The following is a 26,483-nucleotide window of genomic DNA, read 5'->3' as shown; positions in this document are numbered from 1 at the left end:
AGGGTTGTCTTGATAAACTGAATTGACGATTAAAGCGATGAGGGTTATAAGGATCCACGATGAAGGTCGATCCATTTCTCAAAGGAATGTAATTTGAGTGAGTAATCATAAAATAATTTGACTCGGACTCTTACTCATTGCCATCATCACGATAATAATACGGTTGAGAATTACTTGGAACTGTGGAAATCCATATGGCACTTTCTCCTCCATGAATACGTTTTCTCGCGTCTTCATTCCCAAAGTATCTCGTTGTTCACTCACCTAAATATATGACCATCAGAGGAGTAGTTGGCCTATTTGTTAGAGAAAAATGAGTCTTGAAGTAACAGGCCAACCAACCATACACATAATGAATTGTAAAGTAAACTCTAGAAGGATCGAGTGGTAAGCCATTTGAAATTATGTTTAATCCCCTGTAGATGCTAGCTAAGACTGGAATGGCGATTTTAATTCTTTGCCACATGCTAGAAGGCCTGCAATCTTGAAAGTCTCGGGCCGAATGAAGTCGCCTTCTTTTGTAGGGAGCACAAAGACGCATAACCAGCATGATAGAAAAGCAACCAAGTATACTTCATCTTTCTTGTCACTTCTAATGCCAAGTTTAAGAAATAGTGCATCTTTAACTTCCGACTAATTGACCATTTTATCTATTCCTCCGATAGGGTTGTGTGTTGATTTGGGACATGCTGACTTCTTTTCTTTTCTCGCTGGAGGTTGTTCATACTTTACAATCTTTTTGCACTAAAACTCTATCCATTTTCTCACAGGGACGTCATGCATCAAACAATTGCTGACAAGCTTGTGGAAAGAACATTTTGTCCTTGTTGTAAGCACCTATAAATTCTCGAGTATTTGGAATAACTTCCTCATAAGGAGACCCCATTAAAGGCAGACCCCCGATAGTGCATATGTCCCAAAGGGATATGGATAACTCTCCAACTGAGGTAAGCAACATATTTGTAAGAGGGCACCAAGCCTCACAAAAGGCTTGCATGATACTTGTAGAATGATCATAAGTAAACAATGAGGCATAGACAACATCGTATATATTGGTGGCCCTCAATGTTCGATGGCTCCTACTAAGGATATCTTCGATACACTCCCAATATCTGGGAACATATTGAAATTCACCATCAAAAGTTAAGGAATCACTCCAGTGTGCTTCTCCTTTGAGGATTCGTCGTCCTAAGCATGGGAGGGAACTTGCCACATTCTTAACTTTGTGATTTATGGGAAAGAAGAGTCCATGTCTTGAATTTACATTTGGTGTTTTCAAAAGTCCAATCTATCAAACGAAATGGATTTTGCAATGGTGGCCATGAAGCTGCATATAAGCCGGTCAGTGGTGTATCAACAAGCAATATGGTCTCTGTTTTACTATCCCTGTGCTCTGAAATTACAAGATACTTGGATGTGGAGGAAGAGGATGGTGAGTCTCTGAAGTAAACCATGTTCAAGCTTCATAAAAAACTACATATTAGTACTTAAGTCAAAAGGGGAGAGTAATAACCGTGATCTTGAAAGAGAGCATGTATAAGTAAAATTTTCGCCTCACATGAAAAAAAAGGGGTGTCTGTGTCAGACTTTTTTTAAAGGTTTTTGTTGCAAACTTGTAAAGGCATTCGTCTTGAACTTTTTAAAGCATTTGAATTTTTAAGGTTTTCGTTCCGAACTTTTAAAAGGCGTATGTTTCGAACTTTTAAAGGTGCTCGTTTTGAACTTTTAAAAGTGTTAGTGGCAAACTTTAAAGTGTCCCCACTGCTGATTTTTAAAGATTTCTACCACGAACTTTTATGGACCTTCGCCATGAATTTTTAAGAGTCTTCATTGCGTGCTTTTAAAGGTCTTTACCGCAAACTTTTAAAAGGTTTTCGCTGTGAACTTTTAAAGATCTTGACCACGAGATTTTAATGATCTTTATGTGAACTTTTATGGGTCTTCATCACAAATTTTAAAGGTTTTCATCTCGAACTTTTATGATTTTCCGCTGCAAATTTTAAAGGTCTTCATCCGAACTTTCAAAGGATTTTGCAATTTGACGAAGTTACTTCTAGAAAGAAAAAAGAGACAATAGAGTAAAACAAAGAAGAAAGCACAAGAAAAGAAAAAAAAAAATTACATTCGCGCCAATGCTTCCGAGTCCGCAAAACTAGACTCAATATGACTTGCAAATACTATAATTGATGCTCAACAAATACGAGAGCATGGGTTTATATAGATTGTGGAGATGAGGCATTAACGTTCACATCCTGCAATTATATCGAGACGTAACCGATCATCATCAATTCCCACTTTTCATGACCGTTCAAGTATTTTGCTCACTGATACCCCATAACGTCTCAAATTCATATTCATGACTTCACATAAATTCACCCGACACTGTATTACCCAAAAGACCGCTTTCCAAAATATACAACTATTCCTATAACAATTCCATCGGTTTCGTCCATCATTGGATCCAGAATTACACACGGCCTGATTCCCGTAACACCAGGGATATGTAGACAACTCAGGAACCAGGGTTTGGACCCCATTTTTTATCACATCATTCCTCTTTCTATTCGGCCAAAATTGGTCATCATTTTCTTTACCCGACAATTCTTCCATCATTCCCGGGTAAAGAGGGGAAGCTATTGATACCCAATTTTTTCCTCATATTTTCTAATTGTATATATATACTTTCAAAACAGTATATTTGCATCCTCATTTAGTTTATAAACCCATAAAAGCATTTTACATAATTTTTCTTGATTTTTAGAAGCCCTAAAATAATTTCCTTCGGCATTTTTTATTGTATAAATATTCAATAATTATTCTTCAAATTATTTTTGTAATCCAAACTTATTATTTACACCAACATGCATATTTTTAAATATTTCATCTCATTTTTTCATAATTACATTTGTATTTTTAGGCTAATTGCACATTTTTACAATAATAGCTTATATCTAGGTATAATCACATTATTTATGCAAATTTTTTTATTTTATATTTTTATAATGTTAAGATATTATTTTTAATCATTTTAGTGCACAAATAATATTTTTTCTATTTATTAATTACTTTTATAAATTATTTCTTGCTAAATATTGGGTGTTTGAAAAACTACCCGAAATTCCTAATCAATTTCAGACCTAATAACCCAGCCCAAGACCAACGACCCTGTCTAATACAGTTGGTACCTGTGTCATTTTAACCCGCCCTGTTCGTTTTTTTATCCCAGCCGTTGATCTTTCAAGATCAACGGCCCACATCCTTCCCCCCGTTTTTAATTAACCAAACCCCCCAAAACCGTAGCCATTCCCTCCAACACACCACCCTCATATGCTCTCATCTCTCTTCTCTTCCGAATAACCCTAGCCACCTCCCCCTTAATCCTCTCTCCAAATCCCGTTGATAATGGAATTTTACCATTATTTGCTTACCATATTTGGGTTCCTTTGGTACTGGTTACTCGATTCTGGTATTACTTTGGTATTTGCCTAATTTTGGAAAATACCATCTCTGTATCGGACGGGAATCGACTCAATCTTGAAGATTTCTGTGATATTCCATCCATATACTCGAGATGAACTGGATCATTCGTGCCAGTTGTCCGATTTCGAGTTTAAAACCCTAACTAGGGTTTGGAGTTTGATACTTTTCCTTTTCTGTTGTTTTACTGACTTGCATGTGAGATTTCTCCCTTTTTCTCCGTCTGTGTTTATTCGTTTTCTTTCCTTACCTGTGTTTAATCAATTATTTTCCTTGTTTGTGCATCCGATTTTACTACTATATAAACCCCTCCCCCCATTCCCTTTAGACAGACGGAAATCGCTATAATCTCACTAAAAATTTGAAGCTCTATTCTGTTATTCTTTCATTATCTCATTCTATACTTTGGTTCTTGGCCGGCTGGAAGCCAAGGCCACCAAAATTCTAGGTTCTTGCTCTTCGTGGATATTCAGAATACTGTGGACTTTTATTCTTCTTGTTTTTTTTCTTAACTTGTGAGTTACTAGACTTCATAGTTTCATCTGATGTACCTGTGATTTGCATATGTTTTCACTTTTGGAGATTGTAGTTTAATGTGTTTTTCTGGGTTGTTCTTGTGTGCAATTCTGATAGCTTTACTTCAGTTTTAGGTCTCTATAACCTTTGACTTCACTATTTTGATAATTTGAAACATGCCTAAACTTGATTTGAGTAATTTTGATTCCTTTCAAGCTTATTTAGCCTATGTGTTGCAACTTACTGATGATTAGGACCTTTGCATCTCTTTGTTGTTTAATTTTGCTATCAATCTTGTTACTTGAACATGCTTTACTTACATGATTCGTATCTCTTTTAATAGACTAGTTGATTGTGTTCAAAAGCATGAATGTATACATTAACTATACGGCATAAGTCTATCCTATTCTGTATCTGCTGTGATGATATCCTGACTATGTAGCATGTTTGATCTTGTTCCTTATTAGTATGTTTCTAGCATGACTTGTCTTCCCAGTAGTTGCAGTGATCTGTTCTCATCCTATCTAGATTAATATGATTCCTTCTTGTAACACTAGCACCTATACTTTGCATAATTTGAACCTTTTCTTTACTATGAGTCTGTGTATACCAATCCTGCAAACACGTTTTGTTAATGTGTTACTACCTATGCACTAGGTGTTGAACTTGTTCTTCTGAATCTTTGCTAAGTCTGTTCTTAAAACCAAAAGCATGTTCGATTATATGCTCTATGTGCTCAACTTGACTATGTTTGTATACTTCAGTGATGTCCCTCAACCTTAGTTTACTCCCTTTCACTTGTTACCCTGGGCTCTTTTGAGTTCTCATTCTTAGCCGGCTGAAATCCAAGGCTACCTAAGTTCTATCATTGACCTCCCTAGTGTGAGCACTGCTCGGGGTCCAATTGAGACCCTTGTGAACTCTGACACACTAGGATTTGGTCCTCGGTCATTCCCTGAATCTCCTCTATTAACCTTCCTAGTACGAGCACTACCCTGGGTTCTTGAAGCCCTTGGGAACTCTAACACACTAGGGTCTAACGTTCCTTGGCACTCTGTCCTAAATGCTCCATCCTACCCCCTTTTCACCTACTGAATGAGCCAATGGGCTTGTGCACGGCTGTTTTCTGAATCTTGGATGGTTACTGGTTATGGCTATTTTACGTAAATGAGGAATGTTTTCTGGGTTTGATTGGCTATGACTTCTGGGTTGTGATGAAGTCTGTTGGATTTGAAATTGAAGGCTTGGCAGAGCTGGGTATACTTTGGGCTTGTCTTAGGCCCATTATAGTTATTTCTATCACTTTGTAATTTATTTCCTTTCTTGCGCATGTAATAATGTTGTAATAACAATTGGGATGTTAGTAAAATTTGGAAAATGGGCCTATTCTAATATTTGCATGAAACAGGTAGAAATCCTGCCTATAGGTGTTTAATTTGTTCAAACAAGTTTTGTTCCTATGTGTTGTTAGATAACCTGTCTATAGGTGTTTAATTTGCTCAAACATGTTTTGCTACTGTGTGTGTTAGATAACCTGCCTAAAGGTGTTTAGTTTGTTTAACACATTCTGCTTCTACATGTCTGTTAAACATCATGCCTATAGGAAATAAAATGACCAATCTCAATTGCAACATGTTCACTAGATACCATGATCATAGGATTATATTAGTTTATGTTCTATCAATCTGCATTTTAGAAATCATGCTTATGGGGTTTTAATTAGTTAATGTGCTGTTATTATAATTACTCACTTAGGAAGCATGCCTATAGGAGCTAAAACCAGTTTCAATCGCTAATTGCAGAAATCCTGCCTATAAGATAATCCCATTCGCTTTTAAGTGCTAATATTGAACTTTCAAACATTGTTTCATTGCTACTATTAGAAAGCATGCCTATAGGATCAAACTGAGTAATTTTGAATATCTCCCATGGTTATCACTGCCAACTATTGCACCTAGATATCATGTCTATAGTTTTAAACACTTACAATCTGTAATAATCAGCATATAATATCAGGTTCCTTAAACTGTGTAGTTATTTAGAAGTCATGTCTCTAAAATAGCACCTTGCATCTGAAACTGCCTGCTCGAGGTCATATAGAAACCATGTCTATAAGGCTTAATGGCTTTAATTTGGCCCAATTCTGAAACTGTCAAAACGTCTAATGTGGTTGCGTGCATTTGTTGTCTAAGTGTGGAGGCTAACTTGAGCCCCTTTATTGCAATTACGTGTAGTCCTATCTGTTCTTGGCTGTCGCCTAGTATCATTTTAAGCAACTGAGTTGAGTCTAGAAATACCAAAATAGAGGTCCAAACGCCTCCTAGACCATAGGCTTGGGACGAGTAGCGCACGCATAAGGTACGACTTAGAATCAATTAGTGCACCTTAGGTGACAACTTAATGATAGTAATCGGATAGCAGGAGATGATAGTCTGTGACCGCTGAATAATACGAGTAACACCCCATCTTGAGGGAGTTACGAAGTGTTATTTATGTTGCACGGGGTAATCCTTTAGGCTAAAAAACTTAGGACGCCCCTCCCATCTTGTCTTAAAATTAATTATTTTGTTATTGGTAGATTTTTTATAATAATCGCCCAACTTCTTGTCTTTCCCTCTTGTTTTGGACTAATTCATATAATTCGAGTTCGGCCAGGACCCACTGTAATGACCCGGCCAGTCGTTTTAAGAATTAACGCCCTGATTCCCTATTAACTGCTTTCCCCGTGTTTATTTCTGCTAATCTGAGTTGCTGGGAGGTTTCGTTTTGAGTTTCAGAGTGTTTTGGGACACTTAGTCCCTAAATGAGAGTTTTAACTTTAGAATTTGGACCGTAGTCGGAGCAGTGTGAAGACGACCTCGAAATGGAATCATGTCGGTTCGGTTAGCTCCGTTGGGTGATTTCAGGCTTAGGAACATGTTCGGATTGTATTTTGGGGGGTCTGTAGCTTAATTAGTCTTGAAATGCCGAAAGTTGAATTTTTGAAGTTTCCAGTTCGATAGTGAGATTTTGATCTAGGGGGCGGAATGGAATTCCGGAAGTTGGAGTAGATTCGTAGTGTTGAATGTGACGTGTGTGCAAAATTATAGGTCATTCGGGCGAGGTTCGATAGACTATTTGATCGAAAGCGGAAATTTGAAGTTTTGGAAATCCTTAGGCTTGAATTGGAGGGTGATTTGTGGTATTAGCGTTGTTTGACGTGATTCGAAGGTTGGAATAAGTTCGTATGATGTTTTGGGATTGGTTGGCAGGTTTGGTTGAGGTCCCGGGGGCCTCAGGTGAGTTCGAGTGCTTAACGGAAGCTGAATTGGACTTAGGAAAAATTTGATGTTGGCTGAACTTGTCATAACTGCACCTGCGTGAATGGGACCGCAGGAGCGTCGCCGCAGAAGCGGCTTGGTGACCGTGAAAGCGGATTTTGGTCCAGGCTCCAGAAGCTGCAGGTGCGAGAAGTCGAACGCACTTGCGAGAACGCAAGTGCGGTAAGGGAGTCGCAGGAGCGGAAATTCCTGTTTAATGAAAAGTCGCAGGTGCGACTTGGTCTACGTAGAAGCGGGACCGCAGGTGCGGTCCCAGAGCCGCAGATGCGGTTTCACTGGTCAGAAAAGGGGAAGAACGAGGGTTTGAAATCAAAAACTTGGAAAATTAATTGGGAGCTCGGTAGGAGGCGACTTTTGGAGAGATTTTCGGAGGGAGTTAACTGGTAATGATTCTTAACTCCTTTTTTCTTATAACCCATTAATCTAATCATTAAATCACAATCTAATTTCGGATTTGGGATGAGAAATTGGGAAAAATTTGGAAAAGTTCTTAGGCCTAATTTTGGGGTTTTGATCAAGATTTTGATGTCGGATTGGAACAATTTTAATATGTATGAACTCGCGAGAGTGTGAGGGTTCTGAATTTTTAAATTTTACCCGATTCCGAGACGTGGGCCCGGGGGGCATTTTGGTCATTTTTCCTAATCTCGCGTATTAGCTTAGAATTAATTAGTTGAATTAGTTACTTGAAGTGTTATTTATATTATGAAATTACTTTGCATAGATTTGAGCCTTTTGGAGTCAGATACCCGTGGCAAGAACGTGGTATAGATTTGATTTAGCTGGTTCGAGATAAGTGGCTTGTCTAACCTTGTGTGGGGGAACTCCCCTTAGGATTGGTACTATGATATATGAAATGCCTTGTACATGAGGTGACAAGTGCGTACTTGTGCTGATTCCGGTTTTTCATTAAGTATCTAAAATTTCGTATCTCTTCACTGTTTACATTACTTGAAATTTGAGCTTACTGTTAGCTTAGGGAAGCATGCCTAAATGACTAAATTGCCTACTTGCTCAAACTGCCTTATCTGAACTCAGTGCAGCATGCTAGGTTAGAATTACCTGTCAGTTTTGATATTAAATTGAATTGAGTTGATTATTCTTGTGTTGTTGCTGCGTGTTTACATTGGGACTACGGGCGGTTCCCGGTAGATCCCCCTTGTCTGTTTATTTGGGACTACGGATGTGGTATTCTGGTAGATCCCCCCTACACAGTGATATGGACTACGGGACAGCACCCGGAAGATCCACTGATTATTTACTTTTGGGGCTACAGGACGGGATCCTGGTAGACCCCCGGTTGTTATCTCTATGTTGAGTTGTATACCTTATGTGATTATTTGTCTTGGTTGTAGTTGTTGTTTCTCTTATTATCTGTATTTCTTTACTACTGCTCATCTTCCTTATATATTATTGTATATGACCAGTAGGGCCCTGACCTTCCTCGTCACTACTCGACCGACGTTAGGCTTGGCACTTACTGGGTACCGTTGTGGTGTACTCAAACCCTTTCCTGCACCACATGTTTTTGCGTGTGCAGATCCAGGTACTTCCACTCAGTCTTATCACCCTTGAGGCGAGGCGCTTTCTATAGAGGCTTCGAGGTATATCTGCCGCGTCCGCAGACCGATGAGTCCCTTTCCATTCTCTGTAGTAGTATAGCCCTTCTGTATCTTCGTTGTTGTTAGACATTTCTGGAGTTAGAGCATTTTATGTACTCTTAGCTTGTGATTCATGGGGTTTCGGATTTTGGGAGTGTTAGGTTGAAATTCTTGGATTGTTATATGCCGGGCGGCATCTTAAACACTGTTATACTTTGTTATCTCGCTTTTTATTAGTTTCTTTTCCGAAATTATTTCTTTTTCGCATTTGCTAGGCTTACCTAGTCGTAGAGACTAGGTGCCGTCACGACTATTCAAGGAGGGCGAACTTGGGTCATGACAAGTTGGTATCAGAGCTCTAGGTTCATAAGAGTCATGAATCACAAGCCGGTTTATTAGAGTCTAGTGGATTGGTACGGAGACGTCTGTACTTATCTACGAGAGGCTATTAACTGTTAAGAAAATTTCACTTCATTTGAATTCCTTGTCGTGCGAGATTTTTGATATTGAAATTCTAAACTTCTGTCTTCTATTCTCTAACAGATGGTGAGGACACGTGCTACTGGAGGTGACCATACACCCGCACCCCCTGCGAGAGCCGTCAGAGGTCTGGGCCGGGGTAGAGGCCGAGGATGCGCACGTGGTGCAGCCAGAGCACCCGCGTGAGCTGCTACCAAGGAGCCACCAGCAGTTCCAGCTGGAGCCCCGGCACACGCCTACTGCTACTACTACTCCAGCTCTCCAGGAGACTCTTGCGCAGTTTATGAGTATGGACACCACTCTAGCTCAGGCAGGGCTGCTTCCCCTTCCTGCAGCCACATCCCAGGCCGGGGGAGGAGCACAGACTCCCGCCGCCCGCACTCCAGAGCAGCGAGTGCATATTGAGCAGATTCCAAAGATTGTACCGGCACAGCATGTAGCCCCAGTTCAGCCCGGGAGAGGGCAGTAGCTTCAGAGGAGGAGCAGAAGAGGCTTGTGAGGTTCAAGAAGTATCAGCCTCCTACATTCAGTGGACTAGCATCAGATGATGCTCTGGGATTTCTAAAGGAGTGCTACCGTATCCTCCGTACCATGCGTATATCAGGATCGAGCGGGGTTTTTTTCACTACCTTTCAGCTTCGAGGAGTCGCCTATCAGTGGCGGCGTGCTTATGAGTTAGACAGTCCGGATGAGGCAGCTTCCCTGACATGGGCTCAACTTTCAGATATGTTCACGAGGGAGTATGTTCCTTAGAGCCTCAGGGACGCATGGCGCACAGAGTTTGAGAATTTGCGCCAGGGTACTATGACTGTCTCGGAGTATGCTGTCCGTTTCACTGACTTGGCTAGACATTCACCAGCTTTGGTTTCTACTGTTCGCGAGAGAGTTCGCCGGTTCATTGAGGGGCTCATTCCCAGCATCAGGTCTAGTATGGCTCGGGAGTTAGAGATGGATATTTCTTATCAGCAGGTGGTGAGCATTGCTAGGAGAGTAGAGGGTATGCATGCTCGAGACAGAGAGGAGAGGGAGGCCAAGAGGTCTCGAGAGTCGGGTCACTATTCTGGTGCCCGTCCCCTAGCTGCAGCTCATCATGGTAGGGGTTATATGAGTCGTCCCGTTCATTCAGCTCTTCCAGCAGCCAATGGTATTCCAGCTCCTCCTAGACCTCAGGAGCCTTATTATGCACCTCCAGTATCTAGTACGCCTCCTGCATGAGGTGCTTTCAGTGGTCAGTCCAGCAGACCTGGCCCGAGCCTGTCATAGCCACCACGTCCTCCCAGAGCTTGTTTTGAGTGCGGTTACACACGCCATATGGTGAGGGATTGCCCTAGACTTTGGAGGGGTGCACCTTCACAGACTTCTTAGCCACAACGCGCCCCGCAGAGTTCTCAGGCTATGATCACAGCACCAGTTGCTACCCCACCTGCTCAGCCAGCCAGAGGTGGAGTTCGGGGAGGTAGAGGTCGCCCTAGAGGGGGAGGCTAGGCCAGATACTATGCCCTTCCTGCCCGTACTGAGGCTGTCCCCTCCGATTCTATCATCACAGGTATTATCCTGGTCTGTCATAGAGATGCATCGGTTTTATTCGATCCAGGCTCCACTTATTCTTATGTTTCCTCTTATTTTGCCCCGCATTTGGGCGTATCTCGGGATTCTTTGAGGTCTCCTATTTATGTTTCTACTCCTGTGGGAGATTCTTTTGTTGTGCACCGCGTTTATCGATCGTGTTTGGTTGCTCTTAGTGGTTTTGAGAACAGAGCCGATTTATTATTGCTCAGCATGGTAGATTTTGATGTTATCTTGGGCATGGACTAGTTGTCGCCCCATTATGCTATTCTTGATTGTCACGCCAAAACCGTGACACTGGCTATGCCAGGTGTACCGCGAGTTGAGTGGAGGGGTACTTTAGATCACACTTCCAGTAGAGTTATTTCATTCCTTAAGGCTTAGTATATAGTTGAGAAGGGGTGTGACGCGTATCTAGCTTATGTGAGAGATGTCAGTATTGATACTCGTACAGTTGATTCAGTCCCAATAGTACAGGATTTCTCCGATGTGTTTCCAGCTGATCTTTCGAGCATGCCGCCCGATAGAGATATTGATTTTAGCATTGATTTGTTGCCGGGCACTCAGCCCATTTGTATTCCTCCGTACCGTATGGCTCCTCCTGAGTTGAAGGAGTTGAAGGAGCAGTTACATGAATTGCTTGATAAGGGTTTCATTCGGCCCAGTATATCACCTTGGGGTGCTCCTGTCTTGTTTGTGAAGAAGAAGGATGGTTCTATGCGTATGTGTATTGATTATCGCCAGTTGAATAAGGTTACAGTGAAGAACCGTTATCCTTTGCCTCATATTGATGACCTGTTTGACCAGTTACAGGGTGTTTGTATGTTTTCTAAGATTGACTGGCGTTCAGGCTATCATCAGTTGAAGATTCGGGAGCCAGATATCCCGAAGACTGCCTTCAGGACTCGGTATGGTCATTACGAGTTCCTTGTTATGTCATTTGGGCTGACCAATGCCCCAGCAGCCTTTATGCATTTGATGCACAGTGTATTCCGGCCATATCTTGACTCATTCGTCATTGTCTTTATTGATGACATTCTGGTATATTCTCGGAGTCGGGAAGATCATGAGCAGCACTTGAGGACAGTGCTTCAGACTTTGAGAGAGAAGAAATTATATGCTAAGTTCTCGAAATGTGAGTTTTGGTTGGATTCCGTGGCATTCTTGGGTCACGTGGTATCTAGTGAGGGGATAAAGGTGGATCCGAAGAAAGTGGAAGCAGTGTAGAGTTGACGCAGAGATCCGCAGTTTTGTTGGCTTCGCGGGTTATTACCGTCGATTTATTGAGGGATTTTCATCCATTGCAGCACCTATGACCAGGCTGACCCAGAAGGGTGCTCCGTTCCAGTGGACGGAAGAGTGTGAGGAGAGCTTCCAGAATCTCAAGACAGCTTTGACTACAGCTCCAGTTTTGATATTGCCTACCGGTTCGGGGTCTTATACTGTCTATTGTGATGCCTCGAGGATTGACCTTGGAGCGATATTGATGCAGGATGGTAGGGTGATTGCCTACGCGTCCAGACAATTGAAAGTGCATGAGAAGAATTATCCTGTCCATGATCTTGAGTTAGCTGTTATTGTTCACGCCTTGAAGATTTGGCGTCATTATTTGTACGAGGTGACTTGTGAGATTTATACTGATCACCGGAGTTTGCAGCATTTGTTCAAGCAGAAGGACCTTAATTTGCGCCAGAAGAGGTGGTTAGAGCTGTTGAAGGACTATGACATCACAATCTTATATCACTCGGGCAAGGCCAATGTGGTGGCCGATGCTTTGAGTCGCCGGGCGGAGAGTTTAGGGAGTTTGGCTTATCTACCAGCAGCGGAAAGGCCCACGGCGATGGATGTTCAGGCCTTAGCCAGCTAGTTTGTGAGATTGGATCTTTCGCAGCCCAGTCGTGTCCTTGCTTGTGTGGTTTCTCGGTCTTCCTTGTTAGATTGTATTCGGGAGCGTCAGTTTGATGACCCACATTTGCTTGTCCTCAAGGACAAGGTCTGCATGGTGATGCTAGAGATATTACCATTGGTGATGACGGGGTATTGAGGATGAAGGGTCGGATTTGTGTACCCAATGTTGATGGGCTTCAGGAGTTGATTCTAGAGGAGGCCCATAGTTTGCGGTATTCCATCCATCCGGGTGCCGCGAAGATTTACCAAGATTTGAGACAGCACTATTGGTGAAGGCGGATGAAGAAAGATATAGTTGGGTTTGTAGCTCGGTGCCTCAATTGCCAGCAAGTAAAGTATGAGCCCCAAAGGCCGGGTGGGTTGCTTCAGCAGATAGAGATTTCGGAGTGGAAGTGGGAGCGGATCACCATGGACTTCGTAGTTGGGCTCCCATGGACTTTGAGGAAGTTTGATGCCATTTGGGTGATTGTGGATCGGCTGACCAAGTCCGCGCACTTCATTCCTATGTGTACCACCTATTCTTCGGAGCGGTTGGCGGAGATTTATATCCCGGAGATTATCCGTCTGTGAGCACGTGATTTTTGCCTCACATGAAGTACTCCTACAGAATTCCAAAAATTAGATTTTTTCCTTTTAAGTATTTGTCAATTTAGGAATTATTGTAGAATTTTCCGGATTGTTTGCATTTTTGTGTGCATGTCTTACTTTATTTAATTCATAAAAAATACAAACATATGTTGCATTTGCATTTAGGATTTAATTTTATATTTTTAGATTAATTAGTAAATTAGTGTTTCATAAAAATTGGAAAATCACCAAAAATAACCAATTTTGCATTTTATTGTTTAATTTCGAATTTTGGTAGTTTTCTTTAAATTTGGTTTTTTAATTAGTTATGTTAATTATTATTTAGAATTAATAAGTATTTTTGATAGGCTAATTCGGTTTTAAAGATTTAATTAGGTTTTTAATTTTTAGGAAAAAAAAAGGAAAGAATTTTCAGAAAAAATTAGAAAATTGAAAGAGAAGGGAAAAGAATTGAGAGGATTAGATTTTTTGGGCCAAATCAATTTAAATCTCATAAGCCCAAACCAAATTTCCCTTTAAATCCGTCTGGCCCATAGCCCAAACCATGTCACACCCGGTCTGCCCCGCTCAAGCACTAAACGACACCATTCAGTTACCAAATGACCCCGTCTCAGTCATCTTCCATCTGGACCGTTGATCTCAGTTGATCAAACGGTCTGGACCTGGGCACCTCTTAATATTTAGCTGTCCGAAACCCGCCTACCCCCCCTCCCCTTTGATCATCTCTCTCATTCCCCGTCTCAGAGACCAAAAGCAAAACCCTAAAGCGCCGCCTCGTTTTCCCACCGTCCTCCGGTGGCAGCGCCGGTCCCAAACCACCCCAAATCAACACCCCAGACTCCCCTTGACCCCCTCGTACCTAATCTACAACTGGTTTCCTTCGAATCTTCTCTGAACTCGTCGAATCTGGATTCGAAGTATGAACCCTAAATCCCAAAAAAAATCAAATTGGCGAGGTTTTTAAAGATTTGAGGATGAAATCGACTTTAGTCGAGTGTTTTCAGTCGAGAACACACGATTAAGGTCTATCTCGGCCAAAAATCAAAGATTCATTGAAGCTTGGTTCAAGATTGTTGTCCGCCTAGTTTTGATAGGTATTTCCGGTACTTTCTCTTTTCCATTTTTTCTTATCTTCTTCTATTTTTCTTCTTTTATTCTATTTTTTTCAGAATCCTCCTTGCATGTGTTTCTTTTAGTTTAGTTTAAATGTTAATTGTTATTTTTCTTTAGTTTGTTTGGATTCATTAGATTAGTTTTCGTTTAATTTTTCCCTTTAGTTTTGGGCCGTGGAGAACATTTGGTTCAGAAATCTATTTGACTCCGCACTGCCCTTTTATTTTTTTCTCCCTCTAGATTATTCTGTCTGAATTTCTGAATTGGATTTGGGTCCAAAGGGAAGGGATTAGCCCAGGATTTGATTTGAAACATTGGGTCAATTTGACCCATACCCGTTTGGGTTCACTGAGGTAAAAACAGAGTGCTCGAGGGGTGATTTAGGAATTTAAGCTAGGGGAATAATCTGTAACTAACTGAGGAAGCTTCCTAGAAGCTGGGGTTGGGACTTAACTGAAAATTTGAGTTTTACACTAAGGATACCTAAGCAAAAATGAAAATTGTAAAAGGTTCTAAGTGCAAAACTAGTTGTATTCCTGCTGCCCTAACACCTTGCCTATAAAGGCACCTTTTCTTCAAGATCAAGTAAGAAAAAATAGAGATAAAAACCCCCTGAAAAACTGAACGGCTGACTCTAAAAAGAATACTGAATTTCCTGCAGTTCTTGGTGGAAAACTGCTCAAAATTTGGCTTGTTTTTCTCTGGATTTCTGATTCTTTTAGCTAAAACTCTTGAAAAGGCTCCATAGTTATGCTGTTGGGTTTGAGAAAATGGTTTTGAGTTTGGAAGTTGGGGTGTTTTGTGGTTCCTCCATTGTTTCATCGACTGTTTTTGAGCTGGTTTTTACTGTTTTATTGACTGAATCTAGGCTCTGTTATGCTTGCTGCTGTCTACTGATTCTGCACTCCTTTAATTTCTTTCTCATTTCCAGGTATGCCTCTGAACCAGTGAATGGCGAGTGAGGTTGTAAACGTGGTTTCTTGTATGAAAAGCATGGAGTTTGGTTAAAAATGTAGCTGAGTTTGTTTGCTTCTGAAGATCAATTTACATAGGCTCATTTGAGTTGTTTAATTTTTATTTACTGCAGTTTTAGATTTCTATTATGTTGTTAGGCAAGTGCTCTGTTCCATCTGCTTTGTTAAAATGAATTCGAAGTGGCTGATCACATGTATAAGTGATAGAGAATTAGTGCAATAGAAATTTCAGCAGATTTGAGCATGTTTCAGGTCTGTTCTGGCCTGATGAAATCAGTGTTGTTGCTTAAATTTGCTTGAATTCATTTTTAGGTTGATGTCCCTAAGCCTGAAATCAGAAACTTTCATGTTGAAGTTTATCCAGCTTTGAGTTTTGCTATTTGTCATATCATGTAGTATTCTATTTCATGAAGTATAGAGTGAATGGCTTCCAAGTCAGTATATGATCCTATTGGTTTGTTTGGATTTTAAGTTACTGAACTTGTTATTTAAGATTATGATGGTATAGTGTCAATCCCTCCGGGATCCCTGAGTTCTTTAATTTTAAATCATACTATCCTGTTTTAGTCTTCAGTTGGTTTGTGTTTTTAAGTTAGAAATGGCATATTGTGCAATTGGTGTCATTAGGGTAGTTGAATTCGAGAATTGATTCTCTTATGAAATGGTTTCATGGCTTGGTGGTGTTTCACCCTTTTACCTTGTTTGCTTTACTTGGTTAAGTATTGATATGGAGTTAGCTTTTAGTTCCAAATACAAGTGAATACTGTTTTGTGTTAATAAAGGTACTCGATCCTGAGTCCCAGCTTTGTGACAGTGGTCTGCCTTCAGAAGTTGGGTTTCCTTTAGGCTTAATTTAAGCTACGAGAAATCAGGGACTTGGTAGCCTGGCAGCTCCGTTAGGCTATTGGACTTCACTTCAGGCCTAGGCTTTGAAATGGACCGGTTTTCGTTTAATGGTAGTCCGTTTGCTTAAATGAATTAAGTTTGGGTTCTAGTTTAGAATAATTATATTTTCCCTAAACCTTTTCTTAATTAATTAGTTAGGCTTTTAAAAGTAGATTGGAGGCGTGCTATATTAGGCAAGACATAGTTTATGGCCCTCCGAAATTTAGTTCAAGTTTCCTTTAAAAATTGGAATCGAGGTGTGCCGTGCCAAATAAAATCTCAAAATGCATGGCCCTATTTTAATTAATTTTGAATCCTTAGAAATCGGGGTGTACCATTTAGTTGAATTTTCCATGGCTCTCGCAAAATTTGTGAATGCGTAGTTGCTTTAGGCGCGTTAATTTAAATTAATTTCCTAAACTCGGATGTGCATTTATGTGACCCAAATCCAAATCTCAACAACGTTAGATAAAATGTGTCGTGGACCGCGGGTGCATTTATGTCACGTGGTTCAAGACGTGTTTTAGATGACGTTGAATCTTTCCTAAAAAAAATAATAATTAAATAAAAGCGGTTATAAAGTTAAAATTGAACCATAGATTAAAACATGTATTAAAATCAGATAATAGGCCAATTATAATAGTTTAAGTGACTGTGCTAGAACCACGGAATCCGGGGGTGCCTCACACCTTCCCTCGGGTTAACAGAATTCCTTATTCAGAATTTCTGGTTCGCAGACTTCAAAAGGAAAGTCGAAATTTTCTCGATTTGGGATTTAAAATAAACCGGTGACTTGGGACACCAAATAAACTATCCCAAGTGGCGATTCTGAGTAAAAATAAACAAATAATCCCATTTCGAATAATGTCACTTTAATTGGAAAAACTCCCTTATATCCCCTTTGGGTGTGTAAAAAAGGAGGTGTGACACTGTCTGCATGGTATTCCAGTTTCCATTATTTCAGATAGAGGTACTAAGTTCACATCACGGTTCTGGAGGGTCGTACAGCATGAGTTGGGCACCCGGGTAGAGTTGAGCATAGCATTTCACCCCTAGACGGACGGACAGTCCGAGCGCACTATTCAGATTCTTGAGGATATGTTCCGTGCGTGTGTGATGGAGTTTGGAGGTTCTTGGGATCAGTTCTTGCCACTGGCTGAGTTTGCTTACAACAACAGCTATCAGTCCTGCATTCAGATGGCACCGTATGAGGCCTTGTATGGTAGGCGGTGTAGATCCCCGGTGGGTTGGTTCGAGCCGGGCGAGGCTAGATTATTGGGCACAGACTTGGTACAGGATGCTTTGGAGAAGGTTAAGGTGATTCAGGATAGACTCCGTACAGCCCAGTCTAGACAGAAGAGTTATGCGGACCGGAAGGTTCGTGATGTTTCCTACATGGTTGGAGAGCGGGTCTTGCTTCAGGTTTCGCCTATGAAGGGCGTTATGAGATTTGGGAAGAAGGGGAAATTGAGTTCGAGGTTTATTGGTCCTTTTGAGATATTGCGGCGTGTTGGGGAGGTTGCTTATGAGCTTGCCTTACCTCCCGGCTTGGCAGGAGTTCATCCAGTATTTCATGTTTCGATGCTCCGGAGGTATCACGGTGATCCGTCGCACATGTTGGATTTCAGTTCAGTCCAATTGGACAAAGATCTATCTTACATTGAGGAGCCAGTGGCGATATTGGGCAGGCAAGTTCGGAAGCTGAGGTCAAAGAACATTGCATCAGTGAAGGTTCAGTGGCGGGGTCAGCCGGTCGAGGAGGCGACTTGGGAGACCGAGCAGTATATGCGCAGCCGTTACCCTCATCTTTTCACTACTTCAAGTATGTCTCTATGCTCGTTCGAGGACAAACGAATGTTTAAGTGTGGGAGGATGTAACGACCAGGCCGGTTGTTTTAAGAATTAGCGCCCCGATCCCCTGTTAACTGCTTTCCCCATGTTTATTTCTGCTAATCTGAGTTTCCGGGAGGTTTCGTTTTGAGTTTCGGCATGTTTTTGGACACTTACTCCCTAAATGAGAGTTTTAGCTTTAAAATTTGGACCGTAGTCGGAGTAGTGTGAAGACGACCTCGGAATGGAATCTTGTCGATTTCGTTAGCTCCGTTGAGTGATTTTGGGCTTAGAGGCGTGTTCGGATTGTGTTTTGGGGGTTCGTAGCTTAATTAGGCTTGAAATGCCAAAGTTGAATTTTTGAAGTTTCCGATTCGATAGTGAGATTTTGATCTAGGGGTCGGAATGGAATTCCGAAAGTTGAAGTAGCTCTGTAGTGTTGAATGTGACGTGTGTGCAAAATTTCAGGTCAATCGGGTGAGGTTCGATAGATTTTTTGATCGAAAGCAGAAATTTGAAGTTTTGGAAATCCTTAGGCTTGGATTGGAGGGTGATTTGTGTTTTAAGCGTTGTTTGACATGATTCGAAGGTTGGAATAAGTTCGTATGATGTTTTGGGGTTGGTTGGCAGGTTTGGTTGAGGTCCCGGGGGCCTCAGGTGAGTTTCAGGTGCTTAACGAAAGTTGAATTGGACTTAGGAAAAATTTGATATTGGCTGAACCTGTCATAACCGCACCTGCGTGAATGGGACCGCAGGTGCGGCGAAGCCGCAGAAGCGGATTTTGGTCCAGGCTCCAGAAGCCGCAGGTGCGAGAAGTCGAACGCACCTGCGAGAATGCAGGTGCGGTAAGGGAGTCGCAGGTGCAGAAATTCTTGTTTAATGAAAAGTCGCAGGTGCGACTTGGTCTACGTAGAAGCGGGACCGCAAAGCCGCAGATGCAGTTTCACAGGTCAGAAAAGGGGAAGAACGAGGGTTTGAAATCAAAAACTTCGAAAATTAATTGGGAGCTCGGTAGGAGGCGACTTTTGGAGAGATTTTCTGAGGGAGTTAACTGTTAATGATTCTTAACTCCTTTTTCTTATAACCCATTAATCTAATCATGAATTCACCATCTAATTCGGATTTGGGATGAGAAATTGGAAAAAATTTGGAAAAGGTTCTTAGGCCTAATTATGGGGTTTTGATCAAGATTTTGATGTCGGATTGGAACAATTTTGATATGTATGAACTCACGAGAGTGTGAGGGTTCTAAATTTGTAAATTTTACTCGATTCCGAGATATGGACCCGACGGCATTTTGGTCATTTTTCCTAATTTCGCGTATTAGCTTAGAATTAATTAGTTGAATTAGTTACTTGAAGTGTTATTTATATTATGAAATTACTTTGCATAGATTTGAGCCTTTTGGAGTCAGATACCCGTGGCAAGAACGTGGTATAGATTTGATTGAGCTGGTTCGAGATAAGTGGCTTGTCTAACCTTGTGTTGGGGAACTCCCCTTAGGATTGGTACTGTGATATATGAAATGCCTTGTACGTGAGGTGACGAGTGCGTACTTGTGCTGATGGTTGCAAATCCGATTTTTCATTAAGTATCTAAAATTTCGTATCTCTTCACTGTTTACATTACTTGAAATTTGAGCTTACTGTTAGCTTAGGGAAGCATGCCTAAATGGCTAAATTGCCTACTTGCTCAAACTGCCTTATCTGAACTCTGTGCAGCATGCTAGGTTAGAATTACCTGTCGATTTTGATAATAAATTGAATTGAGTTGATTATTCTTGTGTTGTTGTTGTGTGTTTACATTGGGACTACGGGCGGTTCCTGGTAGATCCCCCTTGTCTGTTTATTGGGACTATGGATGTGGTATTCTGGTAGATCCCTCCCCCCTCTGCACAGTGATATGGACTACGGGACAGCACCCGGGAGATCCACTGATTATTTACTTTTGGGGCTATAGGACGGGATCCTGGTAGACCCCCGGTTGTTATCTCTATGTTGAGTTGTATACCTTCTGTGATTATTTGTCTTGGTTGTAGTTGTTGTTTCTCTTATTATCTGTATTTCTTTACTACTGCTCATCTTCCTTATATATTATTGTATATGACTGGTAGGGCCCTGACCTTCCTCGTCACTACTCGACCGAGGTTAGGCTTGTCACTTACTGGGTACCGCTGTGGTGTACTCAAGCCCTTTCCTGCACATGTTTTTGCGTGTGCAGATCCAGGTACTTCCACTCAGTCTTATCACCCTTGAGGCGAGGCGCTTTCTATAGAGATTTCGAGTTATATCTGCCGCGTCCGCAGACCGAGGAGTCCCTTTCCATTCTCTGTAGTAGTATAGCCCTTCTGTATCTTCGTTGTTGTTAGACATTTCTGGAGTTAGAGCATTTTATGTACTCTTAGCTTGTGATTCATGGGGTTCCGGATTTTGGGAGTGTTAGGTTGAAATACTTGGATTGTTATATGCCGGGCGGCATCTTAAACACTGTTAAACTTTCACTACAACATTTTAGGCCTCTAGCCACCCCCGGGAAGTGTGGCCTAAGATGCCAAGAAGTGTAGCATTTGATCAAAGGCAACACTTTACGACTTTAGGCAACGCTTTTGGGGGGATGGCCTAAAGTACCGTAACCTTTGACTATTGGCTACGCTTTATAGGTATTGCCTTAGAAGCCATGCTTTAAAAGTGTGGCCGATATGGTACAAAGGCCACACTTATATTTTCTCATATAGCCACGCTTTTATGACATAAGGCTACACATTTGAAGCGTGATCTTTGTTACCATATAGACCACGCTTTTAAAGCGTGGCTTCTAAAGAAAAATTTATCATGAACAATGCTGGATTGACAATCCCTATGGCCACAATTTCTAAGAGTGGCAATTTTGTCTACACTATAAAGTAATTTTTTAAACATTTAAATTAGTCATAATTTTGTGGTTAAAAAATTATATTTGTTTACATTAATTTCTGTATTCACATTTATTTCAAGCATATACGTTATAATCTCAAGTATTAAATTTGATAATAAGTAACAGAATAAAAATAATTAAAATGCATATAGTTGAAACAAACTTCAACAAAGAAACATAATTTGTGTACTACCCATAGTAATAAACCACTGCTTCAAGAAGCTCACTAGCAAAAAACTCCACAAAATCGGATGTAATATATATAGTATCAATAATAATAAATATCACAATTGTTCAAAATGTCTTCACCATCCATTTTAATAGATCAAATTGATTTCCGGCCACCATTTCCAATTGCATCATCCGCATTTTCCTACACATTCAAAATGAAATTAAAATTTAGAAAGAAACCTATATATAGTATGCACTGGTTATATCTTACTAAGAACTAATAAGATTTATTTTCAGTACTATAACATAACTAAGTTATACACAAAAAAGATGTACAAGTGAAAGAGAAGCAAAAATGTGAATTAACATACATTTTACTTAAAAATTTTGTTCACTTATCTCAACTAGCATCTACAACATACGATTCTTACTTTATATAAGGATCAAACGTAAAAATGCAATAGCTAGCCAAGATGAATTTGGTCCTAACATATATGGCAACGAATCTAGCAAATTAAAAACTGTTAGTAACAATATCATAATTTCAAACTTGTTTGATTAGGAAGTGAACCAAAATCTCCCATAATTCCGGCGGATATCAACTTATGTGAATTTCAAGTCGACAACAATTTAATTGTAGGCTTCAAACAATTCTACTAAATAAAAAAATAGACAGTTAAGAATAGTGCGTTACCACACAAAACAAAAGTTGTTCATGTTCCTCCCTTCCTAGGACCAGTGGGTATAAAGAAAAAAAACTTAGATTTAGTAGGGGTGAGAAATTAATATCCCCTCACTTCGTAGGACCAGTGGGTATAAAGAAAAAAAAAACCCTCACTTCGTAGGACCAGTGGGTATAAAGAAAAAAAAACTACTGTATGCTAGCATTTTGACTCCAAAAGTTGGGATAAAGTTTATGTTTTGGTAGATTTAAACTTATTAAGAACAAAAGAAGATTTGATACTAACTTCTCTGTCATGCCAGTGATAAAGTTATTGATCTTTAAGAGGGAAGAGTTTTGTTTTTTAGAGTGAAACCCAATGATTTGGACCATTAAACTTCATGAGGCTTCACCATACATACCCTTTAACAAAGGACCATTCAAGGGAACCTCTTGAACTCAGCAGCTATGAACCTATAGTTCATTGCATAAGGATGGTTGGAAGCAATGAAGTGAAAAGATAGCAATGGAACAGCAAAAAGAGCAACATATCTGTTGATCCCTGAACATTGATCTGGGGTGAAGATTTTCCACCATTTTACTGAACCATAAGCTAAGATCATTGCTACATATAGTGGAACTACAGCAGTGAGAACATGGTAAAGGTCTGAAAGTGATATTATTTTTTTCTTAACTGATGAAACTCAGCAAAAAGACTCAAATTTTTTTTAAGAGTCTTTGTAAATCCCAATTAGAATAACACAATTGCATGATTTTGTACTAGCGTTATCATGTAACAGAACCATAAAAAACAAATAATTTAGAAAAGCATGATTTTGTAAGTTAAAATTGAAGTAGTTTTTTGGAAGTGTGAAATATAAATACCTTTTCAAGACTCGGAGCATGAGTTGAGCCAGAAGAATGTCGTAGATTTTGGCCTCTTATAGCTCGTGCACTACTTGCATCAACCGGTGAAGGAATATTAGATCCAGCACACTCTCGCATATCATGAAAATTCAGTTCAGGGTTGTTTTGCATCAANATATATATATATATATATATATATATATATATATATATATATATATATATATATATATTAATCACAATTGTTCAAAATGTCTTCACCATCCACTTTAGTAGATCAAATTGATTTGCGGCCACCATTTCCAATTGCATCATCCGCATTTTCCTACACATTCAAAATGAAATTAAAATTTAGAAAGAAACCTATATATATTATACATTGGTTATATCTTACTAAGAACTAATGAGATTTATTTTCAGTACTATAACATAACTAAGTTATACACAAAAAAGATGTACAAGTGAAAGAGAAGCAAAAATGTAAATTAACATACATTTTACTTGAAAATTCTGTGCACTTATCTCAACTTGCATCTGCAACTTAACTTACGATTCTTACTTTAGATAAGGATCAAATGTAAAAGTGCAATAGCTAGCCAAGATGAATTTGGTCCTAACATATATGGCAATCAATCTAGCAAATTAAAAACTGTTAATAATAATATCATAATTTCTAACTTCTTTGATTAGGAAGTGAACCAAAATCTCTCATAATTCTAACGGATATCAACTTATGTGAATTTCAAATCGACAATAATTTAATTGTAGGCTTCAGACAATTCTACTAAATAAAAAATAGACAGTTAAGAATAGTGCTTTACCACACAAAACAAAAGTTGTTCATGTTCCTCCCTTCCTAGGACCAGTGGGTATAAGGAAAAAAACTTAGAGATTTAGTAGGGGTGAGAAATTAATAGCCCCTCCCTTCGTAGGACCAGTGGGTATAAAGAAAAAAAACTACTGTATGCTAGCATTTTGGCTCCAAAAGTTGGGATAAAGTTTATGTTTTAGTGGATTTAAACCTATTAAGAACAAAAGGGGATTTGATACTAACTTCTCTTTCATGCCAGTGATAAAGTTATTGATCTTTAAGTGGGAGAGTTTTGTTTTTTAAGAATGAAACCCAATGATTTGGACCATTTAAACTTCATGAGGCTTTCACCATACATACCCTTACAAAGGACCATTCAAGGGAACCTCTTGAACTCAGCAGCTATGAACCTATAGTTCATTGCATAAGGATGGTTGGAAGCAATGAAGTGAAAAGATAGCAATGGAACAGCAAAAAGAGCAACATATCTGTTGATCCCTGAACATTGATCTGGGGTGAAGATTTTCCACCATTTTACTGAACCATAAGCTAAGATCATTGCTACATATAGTGGAACTACAGCAGTGAGAACATGGTAAAGGTCTGAAAGTGATATTATTTTTTTCTTAACTGATGAAACTCAGCAAAAAGACTCAATTTTTTTTAAGAGTCTTTGTAAATCCCAATTAGAATAACACAATTGCATGATTTTGTACTAGCGTTATCATGTAACAGAACCATAAAAAACAAATAATTTAGAAAAGCATGATTTTGTAAGTTAAAATTGAAGTAGTTTTTTGGAAGTGTGAAATATAAATACCTTTTCAAGACTCGGAGCATGAGTTGAGCCAGAAGAATGTCGTAGATTTTGGCCTCTTATAGCTCGTGCACTACTTGCATCAACCGGTGAAGGAATATTAGATCCAGCACACTCTCGCATATCATGAAAATTCAGTTCAGGGTTGTTTTGCATCAATTGACAAAAAATAGTTAAGATTTGAAAAGATAAAGAAATAAAAGCTCAAAATATATTTGTGTAGACACATAAAAGAACAAGATATTTTTTTAGTTGAGACAAGTACTGCTATTGAACATTATACATATGTAACTAAGTTATGATCACTAGTCTATTAACGAAACATTTAAAGATATCAATTTAATTAATGGTCATTTTCTTGACTCCCTTTTCCTTGACAATACCAAGGATGTCAAAAAGTTTTTCTTGGTACTTGTCTCCAATGCAGGGTTGTAGTATATCAATAATATGCAACATTGTGGCAGAAGCCATTGCATAAGGAAGGTAACCAATGATTCTATAAGCAGTAAATGTGTAAAGAAGCACCCTCTCACATCTCCTCGCAAATTTCCAACAAAGACAGTTCTTCAATCCAAGCCTCCTAGTGATGTAATCAAGAAATGAAAATGGGATCACTGGATTCATCTTCCATTCTAGTGTGGAGAGAACCAACAGCTCCATTCTCCTTCTTCTACCTTTGCTTCCACAGTGAAAAAAATCCTCTTCCCAAGTGTCTTCTTCACAGTACAAAGCATCTAATAAAAATGGAAGCTTTTATGTTTCTTGATGAGGTTGAGTACTCATCTTCTTCTGAGAAGAAGAAGAAGATTACTTGTGTTTCTATTTACTTCATAATATTCAAGAAACTAAATAAAGGAATTAAACTCTTAGCCTTGTGGCTTCACCTGAGCCTGCAGCTTCTTTGTTGATAGTGTTGAAGGGGGCAAAAGAAAGAGACCGTGTAAAAGAAGAACAATATATAGACTTTCAGCACTCCTTCTCAAATTAATTTGAGATGCTAAGTGAAGTACTACAGGTTAAAAAATGAAGACTTTAATGCAGCTCTAGAAACATTGAATCCCAGCTAGTACTACACCTGAACGAGTAACTAGAATCAGCAGGGAAAGGTTATGTTTTCTTTCCACTTAGCCAATTGAAAGATGGAAATTGCTAAGTCAGAGGAACACAAGTTGTTCAGTTACAAAAACAAATACCCTATGCTTCCTAAATAGATAAATAGAGTTGCAGAGATATACCTGTTCAGTATTTATTTGCTTCCTGAAAATTAGTAAATTAGTTAGTCCACAATTTTCTTTAGTTGAATGAGCACCGCCTGATAAAAAAAGGAAATATGTATACTTTAACACGTTTTTCAATACTCCAGTAATAAGATTAGTGACAAATTCAGAACTATAATTTTTACTTACTCACGTTTACTTCTCGGGATATTTATTGCAAAACTAGAGGACTTAAACCTCTTTTCATATATGATGTAATATAGTTCCTCATGCTATGAAACTAAATTGAGGCACACTATTAGTAACCAAATGCTTCAAAAATCAAAAGTGAGACTCTAAAATTATACGAGCAGGAAATATATAAGCATAAGAAAGAAACCATCAGGATTAATATTAGAACATGACAAAATAGACAAGGAAACATCGGCAAACAAATATTATTCATTTGAGTCTAAAGCAAGTATCTACTAATATTTAATGTGCCTTTAATCATTAATCAAGAAAGGGCTGAGCTATATGCTATTTGAATTATAATCAAACTCATAATATATCCTCAGAATCAAACTCGTCCTCCTCCTATTCAACTCGTCCTCTGTTTCAAGCTCGTCTTCTGTTTCATTGCAAATCTATAATAAAAAAGCACATTAAAACATCTCGTTCAATTGGGCAGTAATAACTCTAAGTTTGAAATCAATATCATGCAATAGAAGTTAGATAATTGTCACTGTAAAGGTAACTCCAACATCTCTTAGGTACACATAGGACCAT

The 26,483-nt window shown here is 39.4% G+C and overlaps 1 long non-coding RNA gene across 1 annotated transcript; it reads right to left on the bottom strand.

Annotated features, from left to right (window-relative positions):
- On the bottom strand, window positions 21,300–23,038 carry LOC109210172. Its single transcript, XR_002065506.1, has 2 exons — window positions 22,889–23,038; window positions 21,300–21,544 (listed from the first exon to the last, which is right to left on the bottom strand). It is a non-coding gene; the product is annotated as an uncharacterized LOC109210172 (long non-coding RNA).

This window comes from Nicotiana attenuata, chromosome 2 (genome assembly GCF_001879085.1).
Source record: "Nicotiana attenuata strain UT chromosome 2, NIATTr2, whole genome shotgun sequence".
NCBI classification, from domain to species: domain Eukaryota; kingdom Viridiplantae; phylum Streptophyta; class Magnoliopsida; order Solanales; family Solanaceae; genus Nicotiana; species Nicotiana attenuata.
The sequence above is the reverse complement of the archived record's forward strand: the minus strand, read 5'-3'. Positions and strand labels throughout refer to the sequence as shown.